Source organism: Microcaecilia unicolor, chromosome 3 (genome assembly GCF_901765095.1).
Source record: "Microcaecilia unicolor chromosome 3, aMicUni1.1, whole genome shotgun sequence".
NCBI classification, from domain to species: Eukaryota; Metazoa; Chordata; class Amphibia; order Gymnophiona; family Siphonopidae; genus Microcaecilia; species Microcaecilia unicolor.
Genome location: NC_044033.1, coordinates 268,417,211 through 268,441,790, shown reverse-complemented (window position 1 = coordinate 268,441,790; position 24,580 = coordinate 268,417,211).

Below are 24,580 nucleotides of genomic sequence, written 5' to 3'. Positions count from 1 at the left end.
TGGTTGCCAATTATTACTAACATAAGATCTATTTTATTTTTAAGATTGCTTTAATAAGTTTCTATTTTTATGTAGTGATTGTATATGGGATTTGTTCTGTGTTAATTGTTATTGATCTCTTTTAAATGCGCACCTCTTTACACAATTAGTGAACAGCAGTACATCAAATAAATAAATGGAATTGAATTAGCAAGGCTGTATCTCCTTGTATCCCAATTTTCTGCTCTGTTAGGGTCTTTGCTATTTTAACTACTCTCCTTTCTTCTCTTTCTTTTTCACTATAATTTTGGCTGTCCTCCTGTGAGCATGTTTAGCATTAAAAAAAACCTCTTCGCTGTTATGTGCAATTTTGATCATTGCATCTCAAAAAAGATAAGGTGGGCCATTTTCAATATGACATATAAGTCAGACTTTGGACGTTTTGCACTAAACCTCCCAAATCCAAATAGGAAATATGGCCATCTTCAAAACAGCAAAATGTCTATCTTTGTTTTTTTCCCCAAAATGGCCACATACAAGATGTTTTCATGCTGAGTGGAATGAACTGAGAGAGGCAACTGGAATACCAGAATGAGGTTTGGAACATATGTTGAGAGGAAATTGGAGTGGCAGAATGAGGCTTGGAACACCCAGGGAGGCAGCCAGGACACCAGACTGAGGCTTGGAACACTCATTGGTTGAAGAATGAATATCATCCAAAAAACCATGGGAGGCTGATGGGGTTGGGAGGAAACAGAGGGCTGCGAGCAAGTAAATAATAGCATTGACTCCTGTAGCTACAGGTGGGGATGGGGGGGATTAATTACTGTATACCGCCATGGATGAATCTCTTCATAAAGGCTGTTAAAAAAAATCCCAATAAATAAATAAGTAATTGTAGGGATGGGTGGGAATGGAATGGATCTTAGCAGGTACAGGTTAGATTCCACTGGGGACGGGCTGGGATAGAAGAAATTTCTGTCACCATGCAACTCTCTACTTCAGACTCTTTTGGTAGGGAGGTTTGGGGTTTGGGTGTTGATTGTTTTGTGATGAAGTAAAAATCAAATTTGGTAATTTATTAGTCACAGCAATAAACAAATTCAATATAATACAAACAATATTCAAAGTACCAGAATGAGGGAAGCTTTAATTCATTAATTAGGATATGGATCCACAAACGAAAAGCAGTCTGACAGATCAAACCTACTTCTAATGTTTCTCCCTGAGTTATATGTTTTAAAAACATACCTGGTCACCTGACTGACACATGTGATTGATCATGGTCCTTTAAATGCCCTAGCATGAGTCTGTTATCTTAATAGCGCACATCTTCTTAGGGGCAGGGCCTCGGGCCATCTGTAGCTCTCAGGGGGGGGGGGGGGATTGGCAAGACTTCAGTTTCTCATCTTATTTTGAGCAGAGGGGTTGGGTCTGCAAATCTTTAACTGCAGATTTTCCTGACCGTTATGCTGTTTCTAATCTAACTTCTAATCTACTTATTTCTGTTATACTAATTAGTTAGTTAATTAAGCCTATGCCATTATCAGTTATTTATTTTATTTTCTTCTCATTTGTAAAACATATACATGTGTTTATAAGTGGCACATTGTTTGTTATTAATTGTTTGTTAATTGTACTGTTAGTATGTTTGACCCGCTGAGGTTAATGGGGTCTATTTACCAAAACTGTATGCTAATACTTGTTAGTCCATTACTGTGTTGAGGTAAATAGGCTCTTGTTACCTCGGTTGTGGCAGAAAATGTAATGAAATTTAGCCAGTTAAAGCACAGCCGGCTAAGAGGCCCTTTTACTAAGGTGCGTAGGCACCTATCTGCGTCCAACGTGCATCAATTTGGAACTACTCCTGGCTACCACATGTCCTGGGCGGTAATTCCATTTTTTACGTGCATTCAATATGTGTGGCAGAAAGTATTTTTTATTTTCTACCGCATGGCACTAACCAGCCAGTAATCGGCAGAGTACATGCGCTGAAAATTACTGCCTGGGTAACGTGTGAGACCTTACCGCTAAGTCAATGGGTGGCAGTAAGGACTGAGGCCCAAAATGGACATGCGCTGATTTTTATTTTGCAACACGTCCATTTTCGTCAAAAAGAAAAAAGGCCTTTTTTGCAGGTGCACTGAAAAATGGACCTGTACTACTACTACTACTTATCACTTCTGTAGCGCTACAAGGCATACGCAGCGCTGTACACCATACATGAAAAGACAGTCCCTGCTCAAAGAGCTCAATATCTAAATAGGACAGACAAACAGACAGAACAACTAAGAGGTAACAGAATTAAAGAGATGGGGATAAAAGGGTACAGGGCAAGTGAGTAGTGGTTAGGAGTCAAAAGCAGCATTAAAGAGGTGGGCTTATAGCCTGGATATGAAAACGGCCAAAGACGGGGCTAGACGTACAAGCTTGGGAAGTTTATTCCAGGCGTGAGGTGCAGCGAGATAAAAGGAACGGAGTCTGGAATTAGCAGTAGAGGAGAAGGGGACAGACAAGAGAGATTTACGGAGTACCCGAGACGGAGCGTAAGGAGAGACAAGAGTGGAGAGGTACTGGGGAGCGGTAGAGTGAATGCACTTACAGGTCAGTAAGAGAAGTTTGAATTGAATGCGGAAACGGATAGGGAGCCAGTGAAGTGACTTGAGGAGAGGGCTAATGTGAGCATAGCGACTCTGGCGGAAAATGAGTCGCACTGCAGAGTTTGGGACTGATTGAAGAGGAGAGAGATGGCTTAGTGGGAGGCCGGTGAGAAGCAGGTTGCAATAATCTAGGCGAGAGGTGATAAGAGTGTGGAAAAGGGTTCTAGTAGAGTGCTCAGAGAGGAAGGGATGGATTTTGCTGATGTTATAGAGAAAGAAACGACAGGTTTTGGCAATCTGCTGAATGTGAGCAGAGAAGGAGAGGAGTCGAAGATGACCCCCAAGGTTATGAGCTGATGAGACAGGGAGAATGAGAGTGCCATCCACAGAAATAGAGCAAGGGGGGAGAGGAGAGGTGGGTTTAGGGGGAAAGATGAGAAGCTCAGTTTTGGCCATGTTAAGTTTCAGATGAAGTTGAAACATCCAGGCAGCGATATCAGATAGGCAGGCTGATACATTGGTCTGGATGCTGGTTGAGATTTCGGGGGTAGAGAGGTAGATCTGGGAGTCATCAGCGTAGAGATGGTATTGAAAGCCATGGGATGATATCAGAGAGCCAGGGGAAGAAGTGTAGATGGAGAACAGGAGAGGACCGAGAACAGAACCTTGAGGTACACCGATTGGTAGTGGGATAGAAGTGGAAGAGGATCCACCAGAATGAATCTACACCTGCGCAGGCCATTTTTCAGAGCACCTTAGTAAAAGGACCCCTAAGTAATATCAACAAGATGAAAATGGGCCCCTGTCTGGTTTTACAACTTATAAAAGAAATCATTTTTCTAAAGGATCAAAAAGGTTATCAGAACTCTTCAACAGGTAATGAGGCCCGTTTTCATATAGAATGCATAAGTTGTGAAGTATGTGGTGCTTTCAGTCTATGTATTTTATATTAAATTTCACAGTTTTTGCATGCTAAAATCACCCATGGCCAAGAAAGGTAAAATCGGTTATGTACTTTTGAAGATGCAGGTAGATGGTTTATTTTCCTCCCGTAACCTAAAAATACACGCTCGGAAATGTCTACTCACTATTTGGCAAAACATATATACGTTGTGGAAGCCATGTATACTTTCAGCCTGCCGTAGAAGGCCAGTTATTAGACAAGGGAATCTAAGCACATTAATCTGCTTTAACACAGCTATATTGCTTTGAAAATTGTCATCCCTGTGCATAAAATATGAAAAAAAAAGAAACATTTTTCAGCTGTTTTTACTCAACTGCAAAATGAAGACTGGCGAGTTTCAAAGACTTTAGGGATTGCAAAAATGTGCTTTTGGTGGGACATAGAAATAAATCACTGACAATTCTTCTCCAGTTTGGAATGTGGCTCAATACATATGGTATCAAAGTAAAAAAAAAAATAATAATAAAAATTGAATTAAAATGTAAAGAGATAAATTCTAAAGAAAAAAAAAGCAAAAATTACACACCTGTAAAAACAAATGAACAGAAAAATGAACCAAACAAAGAAATTAGAAAAATGTGACAGTTCCAGTTTTATTGCACCTGCATTTTCCCAGTTGGATTTACCAGTTGGATTAGCCATCAGCCTATGACACAAGAGAGATAAATATGGGATTAGGAATAGAGGAGTGGAGGAGTAGCCTTATGGTTGGTTCAGTGGCCTGAGAACCAAGGAAGCCAGGTTCAATTCCTACTACAGCTCCCTGTGATTCTGGGCAAGTCAAATAACCCTCCATTATCCCAGATACAAAATAAGTACCTGTATATAATATGTAAACCGCTTTGATTGCAAACAGAGAAAGGTGGTATATCATATCCCATCCACTTTCCCTAATAGTATTTTTGTTAGTGAGTGATAACTTGATTCCAGGCTCAGTGGACTATTTTCCCTCTTTTTTATGGCCTAAAGCTTCTTCCTGCACCTTTGGGCTTCCAGCTGAACCAGAACTTACAAAGAGGGGCATAATCGAACACAGCCGGCCTTCTCTAAGGGCGGCCACCTCAGAGAATGGCGCCACGATGGGGCGGGACGAACCGTATTATCGAACGAGATGGGCGGCCATCTTTCGTTTTGATAATACGGTTGGGGCTGGCCAAATGTCAGAGATGGCCAAGTTTGAGATGGCTGGCACCGATTTTCAGTGATAATGGAAATCGAAACCGGCCATCTCAAACCCCGCCAAATCCAAGGCATTTGGTCATGGGAGGAGCCAGGATTTGTAGTGCACTGGTCCCCCTCACATGCCAGGACACCAACCGGGCACCCTAGGGGACACTGCAGTGGACTTCATAAATTGCTCCCAAGTATACAGCTCCTTTCCCTTGGGTGCTGAGCCCCCCAACCCCCCCCCCCCCCCGCAAACCCACTGCCCACAACTGTACATCACTACCATAGCCCTAAGGGGTGAAGGGGGGCACCTACATGTGGATACAGTGGGTTTTGAAGGGCTCACATTTTCCACCACAAGTGTAACAGGTAGAGGGGGATGGGCCTGGGTCCGCCTGCCTGAAGTCCACTGCAGCCACTAAAAACTGCTTCAGGGACCTGCATACTGCTGCGATGGACCAGAGTATGACACTTGAGGCTGGCATAGAGGCTGGCCAAAAAAGTTTTTAAAGTTCTTTTTTCTAGGATGGGAGGGGGTTAGTGACCACTGGGGGAGTCAGGGGAGGTCATCCCCAATTCCCTGCGGTAGTCATCTGGTCAGTTGGGGTAGCTTTTTGAGGCTTGGTCGTGAATAAAAAGGGACCAAGTGAAGCTGGCAAAATGCTCGTCATCGCCAGTTTTCTTTTTTCCATTATCAGCTGAAGCCGGCCATCTTGTAAACATGCCCACATCCACCTTCTGTACACTGCCGACACACCTCCTTGAAGTTTGGCCACCTCCGCGACGGACAGCCGGTGAGCGTGTCAAAAAATCGGCTTTCAATTATACCGATTTGGCCGGCTTTAGGAGATGGGTGGCCATCTCCCGATTTGTGTCGGAAGATGGCCAGCCTTCTCTTTTGAAAATGAGCTGGATAGTAACATAGTAGATGATGGCAGAGAAAGACCTGTACGGTCCATCCAGTCTGCCAAACAAGATAAACTCATAGGTGCTACTTCATGTGTATACCTGACCTTGATTTGTATCTGCCATTGTCAGGACACAGACTGTAGAAGTCTGCCCAGCACTAGCCCCGCCTCCCAACCACTAGCCCCCGCCTCCCACCACCGGTGCTGCCACCCTCTCCTCAGTCTTTTCAATGGCATAAGTCTTCATTCCCTACTATCTGAGGTTTTTCCCCATTTGTAGCCCTCCTCCTCCTCATCAAGCCCAGCATCACAGTACCAGTCCTCAATCTGGTGTCACAAATATGCCTCCCTTGGAATCTGGCATAGCAATATCCTGACTCATAGTAACATAGTAACATAGTAGATGACGGCAGAAAAAGACCTTCATGGTCCATCCAGTCTGCCCAACAAGATAAACTCATATGTGCTACTTTTTGTGTATACCTTACTTTAATTTGTACCTCTCCTTTTCAGGGCACAGACTGTGTAAGTCTGCCCATCGCTATCCCCGCCTCCCACCACCAGCTCTGGCACTGACCGTATAAGTCTGCCCAGCACTATCCCCGCCTCCCACCACCGGTTGTGCCACCCAATCTCGGCTAAGCTCCTTAGGATCTATTCCTTCTGAACAGTATTCCTTTATGTTTATCCCACGCGTGCTTGAATTCTGTTACCGTTTTCTTTTCCACCACCTCCCGCGGGAGGGCATTCCAAGCATCCACTACTCTCTCCGTGAAAAAAATACTTCCTGACATTTTTCTTGAGTCTGCCCCCCTTCAATCTCATCTCATGTCCTCTCGTTCTACCTCCTTCGCATCTCCGGAAAAGGTTTGTTTGCGGATTAATACTTTTCAAATATTTGAACGTCTGTATCATATCACCCCTGTTTCTCCTTTCTTCCAGAGTATACATGTTGAGGTCATCAAGTCTCTCCTCATACGTCTTGTAACGCAAATCCCTTTCCATTCTCCTAGCTTTTCTTTGCACCGCTTTAATTCTTTTTACATCCTTCACAAGGTACGGCCTCCAAAACTGAACACAATACTCCAGGTGGGGCCTCACCAACGACTTATACAGGGGCATCAACACTCCCTTTCTTCTGCTTGTCACACCTCTCTCTATACAGCCTAACAACCTTCTAGCTACAGCTACCGCCTTGTCACACTGTTTCATCGCCTTCAGATCCTCAGATACTATCACCCCAAGATCCCTCTCCCCGTCTGTTCCTATCAGACTCTCCCCGCCTAACACATACGTCTCCCGAGGATTTCTATTCCCTAAGTGCATCACTTTGCATTTCTTTGCATTGAAGTTTAATTGCCAAACCTTAGACCATTCTTCTAGCTTCCTCAGATCCTTTTTCATGTTTTCCACTCCCTCCCGGGTGTCCACTCTATTACAGATCTTAGTATCATCCGCAAATAGGCAAACTTTACCTTCTAACCCTTCGGCAATATCACTCACAAATATATTGAACAGAATCGGTCCCAGCACCGATCCTTGAGGCACACCACTACTCACCTTTCCCTCCTCCGAGCGAATTCCATTCGCTACCACCCTCTGGCTTCTGTCTGTCAACCAGTTCCTAATCCAGTTCACCACTTCGGGTCCTATCTTCAGCCCATCCAGTTTATTTAAGAGCCTCCTGTGGGGAACCGTGTCAAAAGCTTTGCTGAAATCTAAGTAGACTATGTCCATAGCTCGGTCCCTGATTCAATTCTCCTGTCACCCAATCAAAGAATTCAATGAGATTCGTTTGGCACGATTTCCCTTTGGTAAAACCATGTTGTCTCAGATCTAGCAACTTATTGGCTTCCAGGAAATTCACTATCCTTTCCTTCAACATCGCTTCCATTACTTTTCCAATAACTGAAGTGAGGCTTACCGGCCTGTAGCTTCCAGCTTCTTCCCTATCACCACTTTTGTGAAGAGGGACCACCTCCGCCATTCTCCAATCCCTCGGAACCTCTCCCATCTGCAAGGATATATTAAATAAATCTTTAAGAGGACTCGCCAGAACCTCTCTGAGCTCCCTCAATATCCTGGGGTGGATCCCATCCGGTCCCATGGCTTTGTCTACCTTTAGATTTTCAAGTTGTTCATACACACTCTCTTCCGTGAACAGTGCTCTATCCACTTCAATCTCATTTGTACTTTTTGCACTCCATCGCGGTCCTTCCCCAGGATTTTCTTCTGTGAAAACAGAACAAAAGTATCTATTTAGCAAATTTGCTTTTTCTTCATCGTTATCCACATAGCGGTTCGCAGTATCTTTTAGACTCACAATTCCCTTTTTAGTCATTCTTCTTTCACTAATATACCTGAAGAAATTTTTGTCACCCCTTCTTACATTTCTAGCCATTTGTTCTTCCGCTTGCGCTTTCGCCAGACGTATCTCTCTCATGGCTTCTTTCATTTTCATCCGGTATTCCTCCTCGTGTTCCTTTTCTTGAGTTTTTTTGTATTTCTGGAACGCCAACTCTTTAGCCTTTATTTTCTCAGCCACTTGCTTGGAGAACCATATCGGTTTCCTTTTTCTCTTGCTTTTATTTACTTTCCTTACATAAAGGTTTGTGGCCCTATTTATAGCTTCCTTCAGCCTGGACCACTGTCCTTCTACTTCTCGTATTTCCTGCCAGCCCATCATCTCCTTCCTCAGGTATTCCCCCATTTTACTAAAGTCAGCACGCTTGAAATCCAGGACTTTTAGTTTTGAGTGGCCGCTCTCCACTTTAGCTGTAATATCAAACCAAACCATTTGATGGTCACTGCCGCCCAGGTGGGCACCCACTCGAATATTTGACACGCTATCCCCATTCGTGAGCACCAGATCCAGCATCGCTCCCTCCCTCGTGGGTTCCGTCACCATTTGTCTGAGCAAACCGCTTTGGAAAGCATCCACGATCTCTCTACTTCTTTCCGACTCGGCCCACTACGCATCACCATTGTGTGATAGATGGAGCTCCACATCTCCACAGAAGAGAAACATGAGAAGAACAAAATGTTCTGCAGAAAACAGAAATAGCAACAAGTGGAGACAGCCAGGGGGACAATGATGTCACTGGAGCCACACTCTGGTTATTAATTTTATTAGTGACCCAACACGACCGTGTTTCGGCAAGTGGCAGCATCAGGCTTTACTTTTGTAGATCATGAACGAGTGAGTTTGTGAAGACTTTCTGTTTCAATGCCATTTTGAATGGTGTAGCACGATTTTGTTGGAACAACCAATTATAGAGAGGATATGGTTTGTGAACATATTCTAGCCGATATTCAAAGCGATTTAAGTGGGCAGGAGATGCTCCTGCCTGCTGAAATCGCCTAGAGACACTCAACCGCTGATATTCAGCAGCACTTAACTGGGCAGTGCCACTGAATATCAGATCTGATCGGCCCACCAAAAAAGCGGTCAGGTCAGGGGTAGTATAGGGGGAAGCATTGGGGAGGAGCTGGCAGTTTTGGGGTGCCCATAATATTCAGTGCAAGGACCAGTATAGCTAAGTGGCTGAAATTAGAACAGCTCAAAGACTGTCCTCATTTCACCTGTTAAGCTATGGGGGCCCCGGCAATGAATATCAGCCAGGACACGCATAACTACTGAAAAGGTGCCTTGAGCACCTCTCCCAGCCCCAGAAATAGCACCCCCTGCTTCCCTTCCCCCTCCCCCAGTTGCCAACAATTAGAAACCCCCTCCGCTCTGGAAAATCCCCTCCCAACTCCCAACCCCCTGGTCTTGATAGGCCCCTCTAGGCCTACCTTAGCACCCTGGTGGTCCAATGGGGGTTTGGGGTCCGTTCTGGGGGGAAGGGGATTCTGGCTGTCAGTGGATGGGGGAAGAGGAAGAGAAGCAGGGGGTTGATGTCAGGCGCTGGGAGGGGGCTCCCTGGGTTCTATAAATCTTTTCAATAGTTATATGGGTTCCGGCAGGTATTTAGCTGGGTCCACATAACTGCCTTATGCGGGCCCCTGCTGCATATCAGCCAGGACCCGCATAAGCTCCGGCAGTCTCCCTCGCTTAAATTAGTCCCAGATATGGCCCGGATATGGCCCGGCACTGAATATCTGAGGCTCATTCTGCCCACAGCAGTCAGTGTTTTAAAAAAATGTTGACCATCGTGCCCCCCATTGTGTTTACTCACATTGATAAACAAAGACCTCTGACACAGGCACTTGCTGAAACACGGCCATGTTGGGTCAACAAAACAATTAATAACTAGAGTGTGGCTCCAGTGACATCATTATCCCCCGGACATCTCTGCTTTTTGCTGTTTCGGCTCCACGTTTCCACAACATCCTCTCTCCAGTTCACACAAGATAAAGAAACCAGGCTTGACAACTGACACCAGCAATTCTGCCTGGCAGCACTGCCACTAGGTTATCATGTGGACCTTTTTTTTCTGTTTTCACTAAAAACAGAAAAAAACGGACAGCTGGTAAAGTAACTAAACAGGATCTAATATTAATAGAGGTGTGAGCAAAATCTAAATAAATAAATAATAATTTGGCGGCTTCTTATGTAATCTAAGGCCTTTATGAAGTATAATCTGCATGCAACATACACAAGTGAAACCCTGTATCAGCAAACATGATGTGATGGTTAATATACAAATGAAAAGGAGTCCTGCCCTGCATTTCTTCATATCATTTGTAGCATGCAGTGGTGGCTCTACCATTAGGCCAACTGAGGCAGGGGCCTCAGGCGGCATGCTCCCATTCCCTCCTCAATCCTCTTCCCATGTTTACCTTATTTTTTTCTTTTCCAAAAGGTGGTCCACCTCTTGATGTAACTTCTTGTTTCTTCAGAGATGGGACGCAGTAGACCGAAGAGGCCGGTGCCAGCGGCACCGCGACATGGCAGCCTATGAGAATCGCTGCCGCTGTCACATTTTGGAAAAGAATAAAATAAGGTAAACATGGGGAAGAGGGGTGAGGAGGGAAGGGAGGAGATGCCAGACTGGGCAGGGTGGTGGCAGCACCTCACCACTGCCTCGGGAGGCAGATTGCCTTGGGCTGACCCTGGTAGCATGTATTATTGTTCTGTGACTTTGGGGCATTATCTCTCTATCTTCTGTTGCCAAATTCTGAGAAGATAGCATTATGTAGATTCTACATCACTAACATGTTTACATACAGGATTATCAGTAGCTGGACTTCTCCAAAGGTTGCAGAGGCTAGGGTGTTGATAAGTCAGATACAATGAAAAGCATAGTTGGCTCCTGATTTTACGATTTAAACAGCTTGGCCATGGCCATGTCCTGTTAAATCTGTTGACAGGAAGGGATCCAAGATGAAATTTATCCAGCAACAGTGTGCAGAGTGAGCTCACTGAAACTTCTGGGCTCTTCCTTCATTTTTATTCCTTAAATTCTCTCCCAAATATGGCGAAAAAGAGATGCAAATTTCTGACTCAATCAAAAAGTCCAAAGGAAGACTGCATGAGCACCATGACCATTCAGTATCAAAGCACAGGTGCAGTGCGAAGGCTGCAGAAAGTTTTGCGAATGACACTTAACCCAAGTTTGAAGGTGTCTCTGATTCCTGATGATAGGACTTTGCTGCCGCCTCCATCTGGAACGTTTACTTTTACTTTTTTGGCCAATAAGTCTTTTTTTGTCCAGCTCGATCTGATTCAAGGCTGGGACCTGGCACCATTAGTCTTCATACACAGCTGCGCAAGGATTTTTCCCCTCTGATTTAATTGAAGTGCCCTCCTATCATTTCTAAACTGGTCATTGTAGCAATCGTCCTGAGGCCATGAGCCATATAGCATGTCTCCATCTGGAACACTGTATTCAAGGACTCTAAATCTGACCACCGGATGCCTCCCTCAACAATGATCCTGCCTCCAGTATTCTAATCATTTACGTGCATAGTTGGTGTATCATTTTTAGTTCCTGTTTTATAAAATTACCCCTTAAAATTTCAACTTCTCTTTTATGTCTTATGCATCGGAGACAGAATACATAGCAAAACAGGGAAACACCTCTACACAAAGTCCAAAGAAAATAAAGAAGTAGAGAGTGTGACACAAGCTTCAACACTGGGAGTGTCTATCACAATTCCTTTATTACACCAAACAAAGACCCTTCACAGGGCCGTGCTTCAGCGGTAAGAACCGCCTACCTCAGGGGTCAAAATTACAGTACCTGCTGCTGATTCAGCTGGAAATCAATGGTTCCCAAATAGGAAAGATGCTGGTCCAATTGTGTAAATTAGGATTACACGGATTCAAAATGCACACAGAAAAACATGACACTGCTTCAGTAACAGAAGAAAGGAAGGAATTGTGATAGACTCTCCCTGTGTTGAAGCTTGTGTCACACTCTCTACTTCTTCTTTTTCATGAATTGGAGACCCCCTGTCCAGTTACACACAAACACAATCAGGTCAATCTTTAAACTCCATAATTGGCATTTCTATTAAATGCTGGTCACAGTGTTTTCAAATATTTCTGGGGGTTAATATTTTGCAGACCACCAGCACATAAACCCAGATATTTAATGCTGGGCCATGTCCAGGCATTGAATATCCACTTTTGCGGAGCCAGCTAACGCATAGCTGGTTAAGTCAGCATTTAACCGGCTATGGTTTAACCGTATAAAGATAGAACTGACTTTTATGCTGTTTTATTTATGCAGGTAACCTGGCAGATTAAGTGCTGAAGATCAGCACTTAACTGTCCAAGTGCCGTCTCTGCCCTTGGAAGACACCCAAAATAGCTGGTTTTCTGTTTGCATTAACCAGTTATTTTCAACAGAGTTAACCAGTTAAGTGCTGCTTAAAATTAGCTGATAGTCCTGAACAGGCAATTTAACTGGCCAGCAGCCATGGCAAGTCAAATCGCTTTGAACATTGACCACCTGGATATTAAGCATCAGACGCTGTCCGGATAACCATGCTGAATATCTGGGGAGGCTGCTGACTGCCCAAGTTATCCAGATAATGGCAATATTTGGCACCACTATTCAGAGGACTATTTGGACACCTAGAACAGCAAATTTTCTCTCCTACTTTGGATAGTTATCCAGATAGCAGGTCCTACTACCTGGATAAATGCTTTTGCATATCGGGCCATGTGTGTAAAATTAAAGTCTATGTGTGCCCCAGAAAACCATGTTCTCACCATGCCTTTTTACAAACTAAGGCCCTAAAAAAAACCATTGCTCATAGCTTATCACTGTACGGGGGTCCTTTATCTAAGCTGCGGTAAAAAGTGGCATTAGTGCACCCTTATGCAGGTTTCCCCGACATGCTAGGGCAATTTTTACCACAGCTGTAATATAGCCAATTTTCTATTTTTTTTTTGCTTCAATGGCTATGTGTGAAGAAACAGTGTGCTTTAAGCCGGTAAAATGTATTGGGTATTTTCCTGCCTGTAATTCTGAAGAGTATTTTTCTAGTTTGGCTAGCAAATGGTGCATGTTTATGCTTAAAGCTGTTACAGAGGACTGATTTCTCTTTCTTTTAGTAAGCACACAGATAATAGGAAGTGCCTGTAGTGATGTAACCAGTTTTTATTTGAAACTTGACTGTTCTGGGCTCTGATTGGCCTGGAGTTTGAAATTACCCAGCAGATGCTAGCTGTTCCTTCAGTCTTAGTCCAGGAGGAAAGAGAGACAGATCTCTTTGCTGAGGCTCAGTGAATATATGTCCTGACCTTCCCAGGTACTGTTTAGACAGTATATAGATGTTTAGTTAGTGTTATAATTGATCCATATTTCAGTTACCTGTTATTGTTTGCTGATTGCACATTTTTTTGTTCATTGTTCCAGTGTGACAATAAACCTGCTTAGTTTGTTGACTCTGCGTCTGGACTGATAAAGAATCCTGGTGGTTTATGTGTTGGGTCTGTGAGTGCTTTTTGGGAACTGTGGGACCACTGGGAGTGTGGCTCCAGTAACCTAGAAATCACTGGGGATAACTGGAGAACGGGAGACTCGCCAAGAGGCGGTTGTGATCCAGTTGGTGGAAGGAGGGTGCTAGTGTAGAGAACAAGTGGCAGGTGCAGGCGGACCTGAGCTGTGTTGGAGATAAGCAGCCGCAGGGTAACCCCAAGCGGGTGGCTAGGTGTTTCGTGACACCATGTATCACCATTAAAATCAATTTCCACTTGAGGGTTTACCACCTCCCACTTTGTAGGCAGTACAGGCTCATGTGGTATTCCTGTGCTAATCAGCACATGATAATATATGCAAACATGTCCACTCTCCACCCCGCAGACACACTACCTCATCCAAAAGATTTTTTTTTAACATTTTTGTGTGTGAGTAGCACGCACATTTGGAACTTATCACAGGATGCCTGAACATGTCCCACTCCAAACTGAATCTTTATAGTTAAAAATAGATTTTTGTTTTTCAGAGGCCACTGTACTATTACTTTAGGGTAGTATGTTTGATTAGACTTTGTTAAGCTGTTTGGGCCATGGAAGGCCAAACGGAAGGAAGCTGGATCAGAGGCTGAAGACTGCACTATGTGGAAGAAGGAATGAATGTGGTTATTTCAACAGGGGTAGTTGATAGTCTCCAGTACTAAACTGAATGAAATTCAAGGTTGGATTACCAACTATTACACAGAAGAATCCAATCCTAAAGAATAGAATGAGTGACTCCTGACACAGATACTACCTCCAAAACATGGTCATGTCGATTCCAACCTTTCAAGTCACAAATATCTGTAGTTGAGTAGAAGGACTCTATTTTGCCTTTTGACATCAATAAACTTTTTAAGGACATATGGTTAATCTTTTTGGCTTTGGACTGCATCTCCTCACTGTTTTGCTTCCTAGAAGACTACATGAGGTCTTTCTCCTTCTTCATTGTTCTCCCCATAGGCGGTATTATCACTTTGCCTTGTTGGGGATAGTAGGTAAAAGAGAAGCAACACCCCTCTTATACGATAAGCTTGTTATTTGCTAATCATATGGTAGTAAATACAGCAAGATTGAATCTTTATCTAGGCAAAGAGAAATATGGGAGAAATAAATGGAGACAGGAATTGGAGAAGAAAAGATTGTGAAGGAGTATATTTTAAACAATGAAACCAACTTTCATGTAGTCATTCTTGAGCAACAGTAGCTGAAGATATATTTAATGTACCTATCTCTCTCAGATTTCAGCAAGCAATGCAATTCCTTGCAAGGGGGGAAGCAGTTTGTATTGCTTATTGAAATCTCAGAGAAAGGGGTCATTAAATCAGAGGCGTAGCCAGACACCCATTTTTAGGTGAGCCTGTGCCCAAAATGGGTTTGATGAAAACTTCCACCTGTCATCTCTCCCTTTTCTCCCCCCTCGGGTGACTGGGGGATCTCTTATCTACGTTCCCCATCCCTCGGTACTTTTTAAGTCCCTTAGTTCTTCACTGGCAGCGACTCATACCTGCTGTTCATGCCAGCCCTGAGCCTTCCCTCTGATGCAACTTCCTTGTCCCACAAAAGTCACTGCTTGTTGCTAGTGAAGAACTGAAAGATTTAAAAGGAACCAGGAGGTTGGGGGAGTGGAGCTAAAAGACTCCTATTTGCCAGGGGGGGGGAAGAGAGGAGAGGTGGGGCTTGGGAATCCCACCAGCTGCATCCCAGCTATGCCGCTGCTGGGTGGGCCTGAGTTCAAAGTGAGTGGTCCTGTGTCCAAGTAGGCCCAACCATGGCTACGCTACTGCATTAAATATATCTTCAACTACTGTTGCTCAAGGAAGACTACATGAAAGTTGGTTGCATTGTTTAAAATATACTGTCTTACACATTTTTCTTCGCTCTCTCCATTTCTTAACACAAATACACACGCGCATGAAAAAGGAGCGAGTTAGTTTTCCTCTTATATAGCAATTTCTATCTACGTGCTAAAGGGTCAATTTTGCAAATTTGTCTTTAAAACAAATGTATAATACTTACTGCAGTCATTTTGTGTAACTATCGCACTTTGTTTCTAAACTAACCCAGGAAACTGGGATTACTCAGAAAGATGGTTTAATAGAGACAATAAAATTACAGTTTTATTATGTAGTGTTGAGATGACCCAGAGCTCTCTGTCTCTCCCCAAGGACAGTTAAGTCCAATGTGTTTGTAGAGTAGCAGAGATGAAACTCTGTGTCATCTAAGCCATTCAAAAACAAAATTACATCCAATTTGCTTTACGTCGCTGATAGACTTGGATTGAGCTTGAGCTGTTTTATTAAAAGGAAGTAGAATGTGATAAATTTCTTTGTGGGCTAACCTAATAGACTTGTGATTAGCTTTCAAAAATTAAACTCCCTTCACCATGAATTCATTTTCCTGACATATTTGAGCTGGTCAACAAAGCAACCACATGACATTGTTAAAACTGTTACCAGTGTTTTACAATCAAGTCAGAACATTTCTATATTGCATCACAATCCTTAGTACTACTACCCACTGTTCTCTAAATGATTTATGAAGATCCCGGCATGAGTTCATCCAATTTGAGGTCAGAGCACAGCTTAAGGTAAATACGTATTTGGGCTACATATACCTGTTGAGCATTCAGTTTCAACATGGCACCCATGCACCTAGTGGTACTTCTGCAGTATCCGTAAAAAAAGGTCCAAAATTTCCACAAAAGTTCAACACAAAAAAAGAAACAGGTTGAAACAAAGCTTCAAAAGATCAATCCAGGACGAGAGGTGAGATGCTCCAAAACAAACTTTATTGGGGTCCCCAATAAAGTTTGTTTTGGAGCATCTCACCTCTCGTCCTGGATTGATCTTTTGAAGCTTTGTTTCCACCTACTTCTGCAGTATCGCCACCTGGGTCAACTTGCTAAGTACCTGCAATACTATTGCTAGGGATCATAGACGCCATATTGGACTGTCATACTGCCCACACAAATCTGTGGGCTGAGTATCCATATCACTTAGTTGCCCATCCGAAGGTGTGGGCCAAACATCTGTGATTCTCTTTGTAATAGTCCAAAAACCAATCCCAGAAGGGTTATTCTGGGATTGGTTTTCAACTATGAAAAAGAGGTTAATCCCCTCCAATAAATATCATTTCAAGAATCTTTCTACAAATGTTCTGAATATCCTCAGAAATATCTGGAAATACTTTGATTTTTTGACCATAGAAAAAACAATTCCTATTTCAAAAAAAGCAGGCACTGAATCAAGTCCCTATCCAAGTTGAGAGTTAAGATATCCAAGCCATCAGAAGTCAGAATATCAAAGCTCTTTTCTGCCCACGTTGGAGCTTAAGTATAAGCCCCCCAATATTCAAAGGTATTTAAACTGGCCAGAAATGGCCGCTGACTGGTTAAATAGCATTTCGGTGCTTAATTGCTAATATTCAGCACAAGATAACCAGTTATCGCCAATGAGTATTTGCGGTCAGCGCTAAAATTTTAACCGGCTATCTTGCCCGATAACCTGAAATATTCAGTGCTAACCAGCTAAGTTTAGCAGGTAAATCGGACAACATAAACAGCAGTCCTGTCTTTGCCAGAACTGAATATTCGCCTAGCTCATTAAGGTAGCGCTGGCCAAAAACACCCCAGGTATTCAATGCTGGTCACTGGAAATGGCCCGGCATTGAATATCCGGGGTCAGCGCCGACCGCGACACTTATGCGGGCTGCCTCCCACCGGCTGAATGTCGGCCCTAGGGAATATAGGAACTCTGATGGAATTTTGAGGACTTTCAGAAAATGTTTTTTTGCACATTTCATAAGACAAAATTAATTTTGTCTGAGAAAACTTAAATACATTCTTTTAGCTCTAGAACTTTTTTCTAGGACCTCAGAAACATTGGGCCCCACTTTTACTAAAGTGCATTAAGCAACTAGCATGTGCTAATTCCCGCTTTAATGGTTAATGCATCCCTGCACTAAGAATGAAACCAGTGGCTTGACACTTACTGGTCGATATTCAAAATGATTTAACTGGCCAGAAGGCCACTGACCGGTTAAATTGCTTGTTCAGGGCTATACCCTTATTTTCAACGGTACTTACCTGGTTATGGCAACTGATAATTAGCAGGTTAACACCTAAGTGAAAACCAGCTAGTTTGTGGGTGTTCTGGAGGCGGAGTCAGCACTTGGCTGGTTAAGTCCATAACTTAGGGCCCCTTTTACCTAACTGAAGCAAAAGGGGGTCTGCACTGGCGTCAGCATGTTATTTTGATGCGCGCCGAGGCCCCCTTTCACCACAGTAGATAAAAGGTAGGTCTTTCCTTTTTTGAGGAAATGGCCTTGCAGCAAGTGAAGCCACACAGCCATTTCGGGGGGAGCACTTACCGCCACCCATTGAGGTGGCAATAAGGGCTTCCACACTAACCTGGCAGTAACCAGGCAGTGCATGGCACTGCCAGATTACTGCCGGACATGATGACGCACTGGGGGTGGGAACTACTGCTGGGTTGCTGTGATAGCCCAGTAGTACTTCCTTTTTAGCAAGCAGTAAGCCCACATTGGGCTTACCGCCGCTTTGTAAAAGGGGCCCTTAATTAGCTAAGTGGTGCTAAATAGGCATTTAATTAGCAATAAATACCAATAATTGGCCTTAACAAGCACAAATTGTCAATAATTTGTAGTTATGTGTGCAACTGCCTTACATTCCTATTCTATAAACTGAGCAACTAATTTTGATGGCATACAACTCCAAGGGGGGGGGGGGGGGGGGGCGTGGACAGGTTAGGGGAGTGTCAAGGAATTAGGTGCGATGTTATGGAATACTGTCATTTAAATTCCTAACTGCCAGTATTTAGAAAAAATCACTAACATTTTTTTATATTACATTTGTACCCCATGCTTTCCCACTCATGGCAGGCTATGGAGGATTAAGTGACTTGCCCAGAGTCACAAGGAGCTGCCTGTGCCGGGAATTGAACTCAGTTCTTCAGTTCCCCAGGACCAAAGTCCACCACCCTAACCACTAGGCCACTCCTCCACTTCAGCTCCAAGGCTGGTATAAATGTTAGTGCCTAAAGTTAAGCAGAAAAATGAGGACTTATACTAGTATTCTATAAAGGCAGGTCCATTCTTAGCACCCACATGTTTGGTGCTTAACTTTAGCTGACCTTTCTTGAATTTACCCTAAGTACATACGTACTGGACTATATGATGCCCAAAATATTGGCACCGAAATGAAATACGCCTAAGCGTATTCTAGTTTCAGGTTTTATTAAGATTTACTAATCCGCCAGTTGGGAGTACCATCTAGGTGGCTTACAATGTATTTAATATGTTATGTAACAAAGCGTGCATAAGAACAGACAAATGAAAGTGAGGAGAGGGGGAGGAACGCCATCTATTGAGAGAAAGTGGGGGAGTGAGAGAACGATAGGGGTGCTCCTGGTAATTCAGCCAGGCATTCTACGATTAAAGATTAACTGAAATTATCTTTACAAAGGAACATTTTGAGGTCCGAAATCAAAACGAAGTGGGTAAGAGATTCCAGAGATATGGGCGTTGGACTGAAAATGCTGAGATTCGAGTGTGTTCGTGGCAGATTTGTTCATGGGCTGGTGATAAGTAGATTTTGATCTTGAGAGCGAAGAGAACATGATGGAAAGTATGGAAGCAGTAGGCGGTAAAGGTATGCCTTAATTTAGCGTACTTTATAGAATAAGGCTAAATTTCTGTCTGGTTTATAGAATACACCAAGCTCCCGCCTACATGACTAAATTTAGGCACAGACACCAAGTACAAGACCGGGTGTATTCTATAACCATGCACATAGATTTTAGAAACACCCTCAACCCTTACATTCCATGTCCATGGCCACGCCCCCTTTTCGACTATGTAATGCATCACGGTATAGAATACGATTAGACAGTTCTGTGCGTAAATTCTAATTAATGCCAATTAGTGTCAATAATTGATTGTTAAGTGGCAATTCCCTTGTAAAGGCCTTGGTGATCTAGTAGTGTGTTTGGGACAGGAGCCTCCCCAGTTGCTCCTGCTTCCATGTGCTGCACTAACAAAATGTCAGCTTTGACTTCCCACGGCAGTTTGAGGCTGCTGTGAGAAGTCCCGGCCAAGAAGCAATTCAAGATGCTGCTGCCCTGAAGACACCACTACACCACCAGGGCCTTTACAAGGTAGGCCCGGGGAGGGCCTACTATGGGGGGTGGGGGTTGGAGGAGGCGAAGAGGGTTGGAGTGGTGGGTGGCCCAGGGGGACCTCCTCCTTCTGTCAGAGGAGATGAGGGCAGGCTGGCTTGCAGTAGGGGCAGTGGCAGGGAGCAGACCTACAGTTTTGGGTTTCTGCCGACCACTGATGCAGCCATTTGGCGAAATGTGGTCACATCGGGTCTCTTTCAGTAAAGAATTTTCTGGACTCCTGGTCTGCTCTGTGTTCTACTCTTTGTTGTTTGCTGGAAACCTGTAAAACGTCTTTTGTTGGTACTTGTTTCTGATAAATCAGGTGTCATCACATACCAGCCTAAATGCCACAAATACACAAGTAACTTGCAATATCCTATTAGTTATGCATAAATGCTGCAGGGATATGAAAAAAATAGGAGAGATACCAACATAAATTATTTAAGTAGCATCCAGGACAATTCTATAGGGAACTAGGGAAGAATATTCATATGCACCGCTAATGAAAACCAAAACAGAAACATTCTTGAAACCTAATATAAGGGTCTTATAGAGCACAACAGACAATCAGAATGACCCTCCCTGCACAGAGGACATTAAAAAAGGCAATCATCAAAACTATGGAATGGCCTGAAGTAATAGCTAAAGAATTGGAAATGAGATTGAGAAGAGTCCCAAGTACCCAATGTTTAGTTCAAACATTTAACATCCCTCCACCAAGATGTTAACAAATTGTAAAATTCAACATAACCAGAAGACACATTACAATGGTTAATATCAGAAAAACAAATTCTCTTTTCAAAAGGAGACCTAACTAACATGCCGTCATTTACTATGTTAATAGCAGGCTCATTTTCGAAAGAGAAGGACTCCCATCTTTCAACACAAATCAGAAGATGGGCATCCATCTCACAGGGTCGCCCAAATCGGTATAATCGAAAGCCGATTTTGGGCATCCCCAACTGCTTTCTATCGCAGGAATGACCACAATTCACAGGGGCGTGTCAGAGGCGTAACAAAGGCGGGACTTGGTCGTGTCTAACACATGGACATCCTCGACCCATAATGGAAAAAAAAAGGGCGTCCCTGACAAGCACTTGGACGACTTTACCTGGTCCCTTTTTCTTACGACCAAGACAAAAAAAGGTGCCCGAAATGACCAGATGACCACAGGAGAGAATCAGGAATGACCTCCCCTTACTCCCCCAGTGGTCACTAACCCCTCCCACCCTCAAAAATAATCTTTAAAAATATTTTGTGCCAGCCTCAAATGTCATACTCAGGTCCATCACAGCAGTATGCAGGTCCCTGGAGCAGTTTTAGTGGATGCAGTGCACTTCAGGCAGGCGGACCCTGGCCCATCCCCCCCTACCTGTTACACTTGTGGTGGTAAATGTGAGCCCTCCAAAACCCACCACAAACCCACTGTACCCACATCTAGGTGCCTCCCTTCACCCGTAAGGGCTATGGTAGTGATATACAGTTGTGGGTAGTGGATTTGGGGGTGGATTTGGGGGGCTCAGCACACAAGGTAAGGGAGCTATGTACCTGGGAGCAATTTATGAAGTCCACTGCAGTGCCCCCTAGGGTGCCCGGCTGGTGTCCTGGCATGTCAGGGCACCAGTGCACTACCAATGCTGGCTCTTCCTACAACCAAAAAGCTTGCATTTGGTCGTTTCTGAGATGAGCGTCCTTGGTTTCCATTATCGCTGAAAATCAGAAACGACCAAGTCTAAGGACGACCTAAATTTCAAGATTTGGGTGTCCCCGACTGTATTATCGAAACAAAATATGGACGTCCATCTTGTTTCGATAATACGGGTTTCCTCACGCCTCCATCGGGATGTTTTGCGAGGACGTCCTCACCAAAACTTGGGCGTCCCTTTTCGATTATGCCCCTCCATGTTTAATATTTTGTTAATATACCACATTAACAATTAAAACAGTGTACAAACAACAAAAAACAACAACCCACCCTTCCCTACAACCACTTCCCTCTTCCCCATTCCAAATATAACATGTACAATTATACCAGGTAAATTCTAAAAATCATTTAAAACATTCTTCAGTTCCTCATTCCCCAACAGCATAATCAAACTCCTCCTCAGCCTCTACCACCCTCTTCAGAGAACTGCCAAGTATTTATGGCTTTGTTTTTCAACATCCTCCAAAACTACTGCCCCATTACTTGCATAACTACAGTTTTATCAGTTGTTCATTGCAACAGGTGCAGATATAATATATGATCACACAGATTCTAATAATATCATGGCAGTAGAACACACGGGCTATAACAGAGGAGCCTGTGTAACCAAAGATGTTGAATAAAGCTACTATGACCTGCTGTAAGAAAAACAGAAACTTCAGTATAGCATGGACTGACTCTAAAAAAAACCCTTTGGATAGCATCCCACACTTTTGAATAATAAATTGCCTTAAAATACACAGAGAGAACCCTAGATTAATTGATTTCATCAAATTTATAGTTCCGTGATAATGTAACAAACTACACTCCATTCCTAACATCAAGATCCAATGAGAAACATTCCATAGAGATTCCCTGTCACCACTCTTATTCTGTCTGGCACCTAATCCTCTGAATACTCTTATTAACTGATTAGACTATAGATTAAGCATTAATCCTTAAAATGCTGATGAGCCTCAGATAAAAATCACACCTATCATTTGTGGATAATTTGAAGCTGCTTAACTACTGTGACAATCATTTGGCAGAACAACTGCAAGTAGTGAAGAGTTTCCCTGATAACATCAGGGTGACTTTTGGGGCTGGACATATGTGCTAAGGCAATCTTCCATGTTAGAAAACTAAGGCCAGCTGAAAACATCTCTCTAACTTAAGGCTGTAGTATAAAAGAGCTTGATCATGGAAATGTGCATAAATAACTAAAAAGGCAACTCTATAACTAGGAGCTTGAGGTTAGGCATCTCTTTGCACCTGTACAGATGCCAACAAGTAGCACTTATGTGCATAAGTGCCCTACATGCTATTATATATGGGTGTGCATAAGTGCTATAGAGTGCATGAAAGAGCCCTTACACGTGGGCAGAGCATGGGTAGGACAAGAATCATGTCTCCCAGTTATGCATGCAACTTACAGAACACTAGACACACTCAGTTTTGCCAGCTCTATGGCTGTGCAACTGTGGGTGCCTAAATGTAAGGTGTGCTGATGCCGAGTTGTGTTAGTATTCTATGATAGAATCTGTGCACCCAGATGCCATTATAGAATAGGCATTTCCTGCATGGCGTCAAGGCGTCTACAAGGCGGCACCCACTTCAGTGTATGCTGGGACTACACAGTCCAACAGCTGGCAATACTGTTCCCTCTAAGCTGAGTGGGAGTCCTCCAACTGCATTGCTGCCAGAGGGAGGTGGTGCTTCAATATTGTGTTTTCAGTTTCTAGGGATAGACAGGTTCCCTGGAGTCCTGCAGCGCTTGCCTGTCCTTCACTACTGAAAATGTGATAGTAAAACAGCACCCCTACTGACAGGAATGTGGGTGGAGGACTCCCGCTCACCTTAGAGGGAACAGTGACTGGCAGTAGAAATAGATTATAGAGTTATTATCATAGGTCCTCAGGCATACTTAAAAGGATGAACAGACCAAATACTCAAAGAGGGTCATTTTATAACAGGACACCTCAATGAGAAATCCAAATGTCTATTTTAAGCTTGTTATATAAAAGCAATATAGGCATGTTATAGACCTTTATAAAGTAAGGTCCCAGATCTAGGCCTAACAGCACACAGATGCTTATGCACAAATTCACAGTGAAGACAGTGTAAAACTGTGTATCTAATCTATGAACGTACAAATATGCTGGGCGATATTCAGCTCATGGTGGTCAATGATTTTAAAGTCGTGTAAATATTAGCATCTTATTTATAGAATTACCCTCTTAATATGCAAATCTGTGTGTTTTGGCAAGTTGCCACATTAGTTATTTATTAGTTTTTTATTATTAATTTTTCCAAACCAACAGGTTATTTGGGTATCTTTTCATTCAAACCTCCCCTGCTCTCCAGATTAGAGAACACATATATACATATACATGCAGAGGGCTGTAAAAAAGTCTATGAGCCATGCTGCACATGTTTTTCCCCACTTGTTAACCTTTTAATCGAGGGATACACCACAATGGACTGCAACATCTTATAAACAAGTCCAGATGACACATTTCACATCTGGTAAGAACAACGGTTTACTATAATGATTAAAAAAAAAAAACAGAAAACTGTGGCATCAGAGCTAAATTCTCTTCCTAGTCATGGAAAACTGAATTCCAGATATTAACTCTGACCTTGGACAGTAGGAATAATGTTTCATCCAACTTTAGATCTTTAATGCTGGGAGTCTTGATTTTGCACAGGTGGGTCCACACATAGGTGGGTCCACACATCCTTAGCACAGTACCAATTAAATCACTGAGCTTAAATTCCAAAGATAAAGCTGAACTTTAAAGTTTGAAACAAACTGGATGTCTTACATTCAGAATACTGTGCATTGACATTTGAAACTTTCCCAGCATGAAACAGTGGCAGGTTAGCCAATTTCTACCTTGTTTCCAGAATCCTCTTTTTTTTGCCAATACATATTATTACAAGCTTGTTTCCTTTCAGATAATAAGAAAAAGAATAAAGTATAGTTTCATAATTCAAACTAAAGTCTGTAAAAATGTGCATTAAGGTAGAGTAGGGGTTCCCAAACCAGTCCCGAGGGAATCCCAGCCAGTCAGGCTTTCAGAATATCCACAATGAATATGCATGAGAAAGATCTGCATACCAAGGAGGCAGTATATGCAAATCAATCTCATTTTGGTTATCCTGAAAACCTGACTGGCTGGGGTTTCCC